The sequence below is a fragment of the Alnus glutinosa genome, chromosome 4 (genome assembly GCF_958979055.1).
Source record: "Alnus glutinosa chromosome 4, dhAlnGlut1.1, whole genome shotgun sequence".
Taxonomy (NCBI): domain Eukaryota; kingdom Viridiplantae; phylum Streptophyta; class Magnoliopsida; order Fagales; family Betulaceae; genus Alnus; species Alnus glutinosa.
In genome coordinates this window covers 34,998,021-35,008,594 of record NC_084889.1, presented here as the reverse complement: position 1 = coordinate 35,008,594, position 10,574 = coordinate 34,998,021, and the positions used below count along the sequence as shown (strand labels likewise).

The following is a 10,574-nucleotide window of genomic DNA, read 5'->3' as shown; positions in this document are numbered from 1 at the left end:
TTATATTGTATTCAACTTTGAAGAGTACCTCCATTTGCGGATGTAAGTAGTGTTTACATATTTGAATACAGTTTCAAATAAAATTATTAATAATAATTACTACATAATTATATCCGCTGAATGTAGGATACACAAAGACTCTCTTAGGCGATCATGCAATAAGGATCGCGTCACGGATGCTCTTATTGAAGCCCAACATCATGAGCAGTTCTGTGAATGGTATCACGCATATGTAAGGAAATAGTGGTATTTTCGTATATAATATTTAAGGGTGTTCAGCCCCATTTGAAGATAGAGTTTAGCAATATGCCGTAATTAACCAATGTGGTCTATAATATTTGAAATTATAACATAGGTCGACGGAATGGACGATCAAAGTAAGGAGGAATTGGGCCAACAGTTCGTTATGCGTTATAGGGGGCTAAAAGAGATAGCAGTCAAGTATAACAAGTACGTGGTAAACGGAAAACTGTTTCGCACGCTTGCCCATGATGTGGGAATGAGGACTCAAAACAGTGGCATATGTGTGCCAACCGTTGAAGGCGAACGTACTACGAGCAGTTAACCGATATAGTTGAGGTCGAGTACTACAACAGGACTACGTACGTCCTATTCAAGTGCAATTAGGCGGACCCCACGATGGACAGAGGATTCAGAATAGATGACTATGGCCTAGTGTTTGTCAACTTCAATCACCTCGTCCACAGGGGAGAACTGGTTACTGACGAGCCTTAGGTGCTTACATCTCAGGTAGACCAAGTATTTTTCGTCGAAGATGGAAGGAATCCAAATTGGGTTTGTGCCGTGAGGACTAAACCACGCAACGTGTACGACGTTGGTCCAGGGGAAGGGAGTAATGATGCAGGTATAACCTATCACGAGTGCATACCGCTCGTATTAGCAACTGCTCACCTGCATGATATAAATGACAAATTCGAGCACGACAAGCCCGACATTGATCTGATTGAAGCTCCCGTTATACAATGATTGTTATATTCATTGTTGGTACAATTCACATAAACTCAATATACTTTTTTCATTTGCATAAATCTCATTGTTTAATTTGCATATTCATTAGTAATATATAAAATACAAATTTTAATTAATTTGTCTACATTTGTTCGCAGGTATAGATGGACCAGATACCCCCTCCTTTTGCACATCGGGCACCATGCCTACCCGTTCCCCCCACGACCACGCCCACAGCTTCAGCGCCACTATATACTGCGGGGTGGTCACACCACCCAGATGCCGCTTATAGACCATTGCTGCCGGGAACGGTGGCTGTGCCCACGTCAGGTCACGAGCATACCAGCACAGCTGGATATTCTTGTTTTCCATATTCGGAGCCGTCGAGATTCTCGCAAATGGGGATCACCCCACCAGGTCATGTGACTCGATGGTGGGTGCGAGAGGGTTATGATGGGCTGGGCTTGCATGGTTATGCGCCATACTTTTTGTATCCCTATACTGGACCTACGCCATGTGGATCTGATAGTGAGACACAAGATTATAGGTTTCTGCTACCACAGATGGGGGAGATGCAGATGCGGGGTATGGGGTTGAGATAGATGCCAGCATCGGCAGCGAGTTAGGGACCGGCTATGGGGTTGAGACAGTTGCCAGCACCGGCTGCGAGTCAAGGACCGGCTATGGGGTTGAAACAGTTGCCCCACCGGCAGGGAGCCAGGGCCCGGCGCCTTGGGAGAGCCAGGTGCCGGTTTCTGGTGAGAATCAGATGCCAGATTTGGGGTGGGGGGAGCCAGATTCCTTATAAGGGGGACGTTGCGATGTTGGGGCCCGATTAGTTGACCCCCGATAGCCCACAGGATATGGTTTCAGATGACGATCAGCAGCCTCCTCCGGCGGAAGGGGTTGGCGAGGAGCATGCAGGCGACCCAGCAACCCATTGCATACAAATTGACCAGATTCGGATGATGGGTAGGTACATATTTATACATTATTAAAACTCATATAATGTTACTAATAATTAATATTTAGTTTGAAAAAAATATAAATTGAATTTAAAATTTGTTAATATAATTAAGTTTTGTAGTGTTAAACAATTAAATGTTGTATTTTTTTTATTAGGGTACAACCTAGACGGGAGCATCAATTATGAGGTGATTAGGGACCCCGAGAGGAATTGGGTGCTCCCGAGGGGGAAGAAGATTGTGTTGCAGTACAATGCTACAACACAACCTGTAGGACGCACCTGCAATCGTTTTAGGCGTGTTACGGGCATGCTTATCAAGAGCGGGTCCTACATACATATGCGGGACGAATGAGCGAAGGTAGATAAGAACATTAAGAAGGCTATGTGGGACGTGTTGATGGTATGTTTATGAATCTAATTTATTTATTTAAATTAAACTTAAGATTTAGTTTTTGTTGAACAATTAAAATTAATGCTTAAATTAAATGTGCAGGAGGAGTTTTATCTACCTGTATTTGTTGATGAGCGCAAGGCACAGCACGAAGCGTGGGCTGATATTGGCCGTAAACACTGATCGTGGAAGTCAAAGTTTAGAACCAAGCTACATATTCAAGACGGTGACACGCCCAAGATTATACGTGCGAGAGTGCCAGATAAAGTTTTTGAGAAGTATGACACAGCAGATGTGGAGCACCTTCTGAGCGATTGGTGCACTGAGCAAAAAATGGTATGTAGATCTTTGATTGTATTACAAAATTTGAGCTCATTTTTAATAACAGTTCATTTAAATTTATTACTACTTTAATTGTGTCAATGCTTACATTTTTATGAAATGTTCAATGCGTAGGCGACTTGTGAACGGATGAAGCGGTTGCGGGAGCAAAATGACCTCCCTCATTGTCTGTGCTCCAAAAGTTATGCCAGATTTAATCACGATGAGGTTTGAACATATATATGTAATTGTTTTTCATATTTGTGCCTAATTGTTTTTTTTTTTTTTTTTAACACGATATATAGTATAACTGAATGTAAATATTTCAACTAGATGGCGACAGGCATGTACATCTAGCATGCCAGCCACTTGCGCCGAGTCGTTCTTGAAGACGCACACAATGAAGGACGGCACTTACCTAAATGAACGTACACGGGTCCTGTGCTTATGCTACTGATCTATTTTACTAATATTTCTAAGTTATGCGTGTGATATGACACTATTCAATACATGTGTATTTTATGTTGAAGACGTACAGGAGAGGATAACGCAGGCTTTATCCAGTGATCCTGTTGCCACCCAAAGCGTCTCATGTGACACGGTGCGTTGGGCACCGAACGACGCGTACAAACAGGCAATTGGGAGGCCTGAGTACGCAGGGAGGGTTCAGCAGGTTAGGCCGAACGTTACTCCTATTCGTGGGACGTACTTCTAGTACAGGGCTCGCTCACAAGGGGGACCATCTGGGGGCACATCTTGGGATTGGGCCAAACATGTCTGGTAGATGGCAGAAATGCAGGCGATGTTACGTGCTGAGCGAGAGAGGAATGATGTCTTGGAGCAGCGCATGCGACAATTCGAGGCCTTCATGGCTTCTATGGGAGTATCACATGCTCAGCAGTCTTCACCTGCAAACGTAGGTAGTACGTCGTCTGTTAGTAATGCATCTGCAGATATGATTCATATTGTGTATACGACAAAATTATTTTTAATTTGTTTTCATTAATTGTTTAAATTTGCATATAATGTTATATATTTTAATTGTTTTTATTGCTTGCAGGTAATGCGACAACGATTGGTCCGTTGTCACCTATTGGACGACAGCTGAGCCAGCACTCCCCTGTCGTTACACCATCGCCCGCTACGCCATCCCTTGCGCGGCAATTGCCGGTTGGTGAGCACACGCCTGGGACAGTACCTCTGGATCCGCAGGGGCGTCCTTCAAATGTGTAAATATTTTGTGTAATTATTTTTTGTTAATTATTTTATATTGTGTAGATATTTCAAATGTGTAATTATTTTATGCTTTGGTATTCAAATGTGTAGATATTGTTGTGTTGATTTGTGTAGTTAACAAACATGTTATTAATTATTGATTTGTGTAATTTTATTTTGTGATAATTTTGGGTAAAATAGATTTTGCGATATTTTTGGACGGAAATAATAAATTCAAATAAAAAAAAAGTAATTAAATTTAAAAAGTAATTAATCAAAAAATAAATTAAAAACTAAATTAGAAAAAAAATTAAAAAAAAAAAAAAAAGTTGCCAGCCACTGTGCCAACTATCAGCTGCGTGTATTATAATACACGTGGCCACTGTGCCACGTGTACTATAATACACGCAGCTGATAGTTGGCCACGTGTACAGTGATTACACGCGGCCACTGTGCCACGTGTATCACTATACACGCAGCAAACTGTCAGCCACGTGTACTATGGTATAAGTGGCACAGTGGCCGCGTGTAATCACTGTACACGGGGCAAATTGTACAGTTATTAACACCCGGATCAACCACGCCTCTCACACGTATCTATTTACACGTGGTCAACTGTTCGCCACGTGTACAGCCTCCGTACACATGGCTATTTGCAAGTGGCAATATGCTGAATATTTTGTAGTGATTAGTAACTCATCTAACCATTTCCTGAACAAAAAATATTCATTATGACTATATTTTATATAATCTCTGTTTGTGGATCTTTTTTCTTGACCGGTTACTTCTTCTATTGCATTTGCATTTTTCAAGTGTTGTCTTGCCGGTAATAAGTATAGTTGTTCATAGTATAACATCAATTATCTTAATATCAGACACTTATTGCCATTATTGTGATTTAATGTAGGAGGATTTGTTTATTACTATACATCTTATAAATGGTGGTTTTGCTAGGCAAAAATCACGGCACCCTCCTTCAAAAGTTTAGCCCCTTAAACTACTGTCATGTTGATGATGGGCTGGAGGGTGGTTCATTTCCCTCTAAGCCTTAATATTTGGGCTAGATTCAAGAACATGGATAATGGGGAATTGACTTTATATTTGGACTAGCTAGATTGAAGAGCATGGATTTTGTTGTTGTTGATTTTTTTTTTTTCTTGTGTTTTTCTTTATTGCTTTTATTCTTTTCTTTTACAATTTACTTAATCAGTGATTTTATTGCTGGAATGCCTGGTTGGTTTTTTGTTATTATTCAAGAATCTGATTCAGATGATGACTTTATTAGTGATTTGAAGAATTTAATCTTGCTTTGTGCCCACTTATTCTGATCCAATTTATTTAAACCTACAAATGTTTGTCTCTGGTGTGTTTTTTAGCATAATAATTTTGTGAAGAGTGATAGAAGAAGCGTCACTCTGCCTCCTACATTGCTGGATAGAACAGCTGACATGAAGAGTTTTGAAGGATGGAAACCTTTTATTATAATGGTGGCAATCAATTTTGCCTTTGCTGTTGTGAATGACCTTGTATCTAGTTCAAGTCAGAATTCCCATTTAGTTTCAAAGGCTACTTGCTTGTGGGAGTCTATATTAGCTCGCAAAAGTGAGTACATGAGCATTGTGGTTCTTTTATGATTAATTTTCTTATAATTTTTTTTTTTTTATTTATTTTTTATTTTTATAAGTGTATGTAGGATGGCAAGAGAGAAAGATGGGCTAGAAATTACAGTGCTAAAGGGCTTAAGTAATCGAAGGTAAGTTATTTCAATCACATTGTCATTCACTTATTAGTGGAAGTACTGTAAAATGTAGCAAGCGGGAGGCTTGCATGGAATTATAAGGATGAGTACAGATTATTTGGAGTGTTTGGCTATTGGCTATATATGTCCAATGGTTGTTAGTAGTTATAACTGTTTGTTGGATATATGGTTCTCAGTTTTGCCAAGTGTCTTAACATTTCACTATTTACGAGTTGTGGTTTTGGTGATTTTGTGGCTAGTTTGAACAAGCATATGTCTTCTTCTTCTTTTTTTGACATGTTCACACAAGAGGGGGAAAGGGAGATTCAAACTAGTGACCTCCGCTTCATAAGGTGTGGTCTCCAGCTGATTGAACTACCCATTGGGGACAACAAGCATATGTCTTATAAATGTACTATGATTGTAGATTTTTGTATACAAATTATCATGAATGTGATGGGTGTGCCTTTATTATTTATATGTGAATTTTGTTCAAAAATTTTGCTTTCAATCCCAGTGAAGAATTTATATGAAATTAGAAGTAATGGACTCGATTTTTATTTGATGAGCAATGGATTCTAAGGGATTGTCTTTTCACATTATGGAGTTGCAAACTCATTCCGGTGGTTATATATTTGTTTGTGAATCTATTGGTTGGAACTATAATTATCTCGGCCTCCAATTTCGTTTAAATAATTTTCTATCTGTTTCTCATGTCCAAAAGTTACTTAAGGCAATGAAAAAAATTGGCCTCCACAATTGGAGAGATGATGTCGTTGTTTATGATTTGGTTTAAAAATCTGTTTGTTTCAGCCATGTTTTCTCAAGGATTCTTTTTGTTGAAGTTTCTTAAATGCACACCATAAGAACACTAGCAATAAAATTGCTGGTGTTTGGTGTGTTGCTTATTGGTCTCTAGTTAATGATATGAAGAAAAAAAAAACATTTTGTTTTTTTCACATCACAACGGTGAATGTTATGATGATGATGACAGCATCGGTGATATGATGATCAAATGTTTGATTTTTTTCTTGCGTTTATTTTTTCCAGACGAAATTTCTTCTAACTTTTGGCAATTTGTTTGGTAAAAGTAACGAATTTCTGGGAATTTCTTATTGTTTGTTCTTTTCACTGGACACTTTTCTTTCTTTCCTTAGCAAGTTGAATTTATTACTGATTCTTGATAACATGCTGGTTCAGAAACTTCATTAAAAACACACACAAAAATAAAAAATAAAAAATAAAAAATTGAAAATTGCACCTTTTCTTTGCTACCAATGTGAAGTGAATTTACCTTTTCTAGTACCTTACCATTTAAATCAGAGATCTTAGCTGTGTTAGGCCGTTCTCGTGTTTGCCTCTCTGATTAAGCTTGGTGAGGTATTGCATATAGCTCTCAGGCGACGATCTCATATTTGTCATTGCTAAAAGGCTTAGACTTCCCGCTAGGTGGATCCTACTTGGTGAAATAGACAACAATGTTTAACAAGACAACATTATCTCTGGTCACTGCCATGGCCTACGGGCAGAGCTTCCGCCTTCAGGGCGGTGTAATCGCCTTCTATTTTACTCTTGTATTTGTATAGACCTTTGGTCTCTTGTAATCACTTGAAATCTAGATCTCCTTTTGGGGCTTTTATCAGTAACGAAGGTTATGTTCAAAAAAATAAAAAATAAAAAAAGACAACATTATGGGCATTATGGAAAAAGTTTTATGACAGTGGCTTATATTTTAGATATTAAGTTCTTATTTCTTTCTCTAGGTGGCTTGTTTACCGTTTGATGACCATAATTGCCCTCCAATTCAACTGATAATATCATTTTGCCAAAGTGCTTACTTGTGGTTGAAGGAGGACATTGAGAATGTTGTGCAGATTTCTTGTAGTGCATGTTCTGAGCTTAACTGGCTGACCTAGTGTTCTCAACAAATAATTTTTACCTTCGCAAGTTGAATGCGTCCCACCAACAAGCTATGAACTTATTAACTTACGCAATACAATTTTGCTTATGACATGTACTTCTTTTGAAATATCTGCTCTCATTCTGAATTTCTACATTGCAATATGCATGTAGAGATTTAATTAATACAGTAATGATGGGTGGATTTGAATTTTTTTTTATAATATATATATATATATATTCATTTTTTAATAGTATTAGTTGCATGTAGAGATTTAATTAATGCGGTGAGGATGGGTAGATCTGATTTTTTTTTTTTAAAAGAAAAAAAAAAATCATTTTTTAATAGTATTAGCGGCGGCAAATGTGGCCACTAATACTAGACTATTTTAACTATTAACAGTCACATACGTGTCATCGCTAATAGTCTAATATTAGTGGCGACTCTTGAACTCAGTTAACAAAAAATTGCGACGGGTAAAATTATTTTTAGCGGCCACCAAGTATGTCACTATAAAAAAATTATTAGCGACGAGTCAAAAATGTGACCACTAATAATCTTTTGTGTCGGATTATTAGCGGCCAGGTTTGGCTACCATTAACCAATAGTGGCCAAAATAATATTATTAGCAGCCAAATTTGCTTGCCACTAATAAGTAAATTTTTTTGTAGTGTACTTGTCTAACAACACCGTTTTGTTAGCCTACCAGCGGAAGCCTTAACATCAAATTTAGCCTCTAAGAAGCAAATTTTTTGTAGTGCGCATGACTAACAACACCGTTTTCTTAGACTAATAGCAGAAGCCGGCCTTAACATCTCTGACTTTGACTTAGAGGAATCTTGTCCGTTGATTTGATAATTCCCCTCCTTCATTATAAATATGAATAATGAGCTATTCCTTAAGCTGTTCAGCACATGACTAGTGCATGCAAATGTTTACACATGGACCACATCAATATATATGTTGGCAGGCCAACGTAGGTGGTACCGTCACTTTGATGTTGAAATCACTTCCATTATTCATCAAGACCAATATTTGTGAAGCATTGCTGGTCCATGTGGGCTTTTGGTGGGCAAGTTAATTGACAAATTAAGGTGAGAATGGAGGGGCATTAATTAATTGGGGCATGCCATACCAGTTCCCGTCCCCCTCCTATTGCAAGCCTAGCTTGTTCCAATAAGAAACAATATCATTATCTCATTCGGGTACTAATCTTTCGATCTAAGTGTTTTATATGGTTCAAGTACAATCTTAATCTTATGTATATAAGTTCTTAGATACTATTCCTTTTTAAGCCGGTTTTTAAAGCTAAAGCTCTACCCAACGTCAGAGCATGAGATCGAATAGATTGCAATTTTGTGGCTGAATCTCGAAAGGGGTAATGTATAGGCTGAATTAAAATATCTTGAAACAATATCGGGTTTACCATATGCTGTCGATGGTCCAAAAATGATCTGAGCTATGAATCGAAAAAAGCCTAACATATGATATGACGTTTTATTATGCTCACCATTCACTTGCCCTGAAAAGTTATGGTGCGGGTGCCCCGGGAAGGCATTTTGAAAAGGTAATCAATTATAAAGAGCTGAGCTAAAAGAAATATCTTTTTCAGTTCTCGAACTTCCGGGTTGGTTTGGTATTGCAATTTCGGTACCTGGACATTTCAATCTATACAAGAATGTCAAACACGTGGGATAATATATCAGCCAGCACATGTAACTGCATGCATGCATGCTTCAACTGCCTTCAGTTTAACATGTGGGGTATTATTTGCTGACGTAAACTGTAAAAATTTCTTCCGGAAAAATGACATTTACACGCAACGAGAGCACATATATATAGGATAATTATGATAGTTTTCTTTGACAATTCCAATTACTTCCCAGACCTTAAGATCAAAAATGAAAGTTTTCTTTGACAATTCCGCTTCAAAAGACGTAGCCATTGACTGACTACGCATAATGGAAAATGGACTTTGTAGCAATGGATAATGGCGTAGTGGATGGCTACGTCTTTTATTGACTACGCAGTATGAAAAATGGACTTTGCAGTTAACATCTGAACCGTTCACCGTTCACCTAAAATTACTGTTGGTGCTTCTTGTTTGTGTTTGTTTGTGTATTTTCTTATTGTCTATGTGTTTCACAGTGTCTCTGTAATGCACTAATATTTACTGGACTTATTTGTAGAGTGGAGCTTTAAGGGGTGTTCATGTAATATTAGTGTATTGTTTAGACAACTGCTTTGTCAGATTTGTTTCTGACTTTGAATGTATAGGTGTCTTGTACCCTCGTTCTATCTCTGTAATGCCTCGTGGCTTTCAGCAATGGAAGGAGCACATGCTTCTTTGTTCAAAAAAAAAAAAAAAAATTGACAGTTCAAAGGTCAATATGGTCTTTATTTTACAATTAAGTGACATCATTTTAATTTGAGGAGCTATTTAAAAAGCTGTTCAATCATTATTTATCTAAACATTTTAAGCGGATAAGAAACACACATAATATTTAACTACAATAAGAAGTCTAAGAAGACTTTTCATTTAATACCATGTTAAATTACCGTTTATCATAAAATTTATACTAATAAGAAATTATTTCATTAATATTCTAACATAAATGTATAAAAATATTTAAAGAATATTAGAATAAACAAACTTAATTTAGTTTAAGTTCCGAATTAACACATACAGCTTTGCAGTATTTACATGAGTCTTGAAAATGCAAAGAAAGTAAAAGCTGACCAGAGAATAAAGAATGTTCTCTTGAAGGCTTCTTACCATGGCCTCTTTATTACTTTTGGAAGCTTTCCATACTGCGTTTTTAATGGCATGGACTTGAATTTGTAGTCAATGGGCTACGTCTTTTATTGACGACGTCTTTTATTTGATCATTTTCAAATAACGAAATGTCATGATCAACCGACAGACTAATATAAAAAAAAAAAAAAAAAAAAAGTTAAAATATAATATTTTAAATTTTTTTTTAGAATTTATAAAATAAAAGAAAATTGTGTTTTTTTATTAGCTAAAATGGAGATGCACTTAGTTTAGAAATTGGTATGGATGTCATATAGG

At 37.2% G+C, this 10,574-nt stretch overlaps 1 non-coding gene across 1 annotated transcript; it reads left to right on the top strand.

Moving 5' to 3' along the window:
- Window positions 1-6,110: 6,110 nt before the first annotated feature.
- On the top strand, window positions 6,111-6,189 carry LOC133867543 (small nucleolar RNA R21). Its single transcript, XR_009900098.1, has one exon. It is a non-coding gene; the product is annotated as a small nucleolar RNA R21 (small nucleolar RNA).
- Window positions 6,190-10,574: the final 4,385 nt, after the last annotated feature.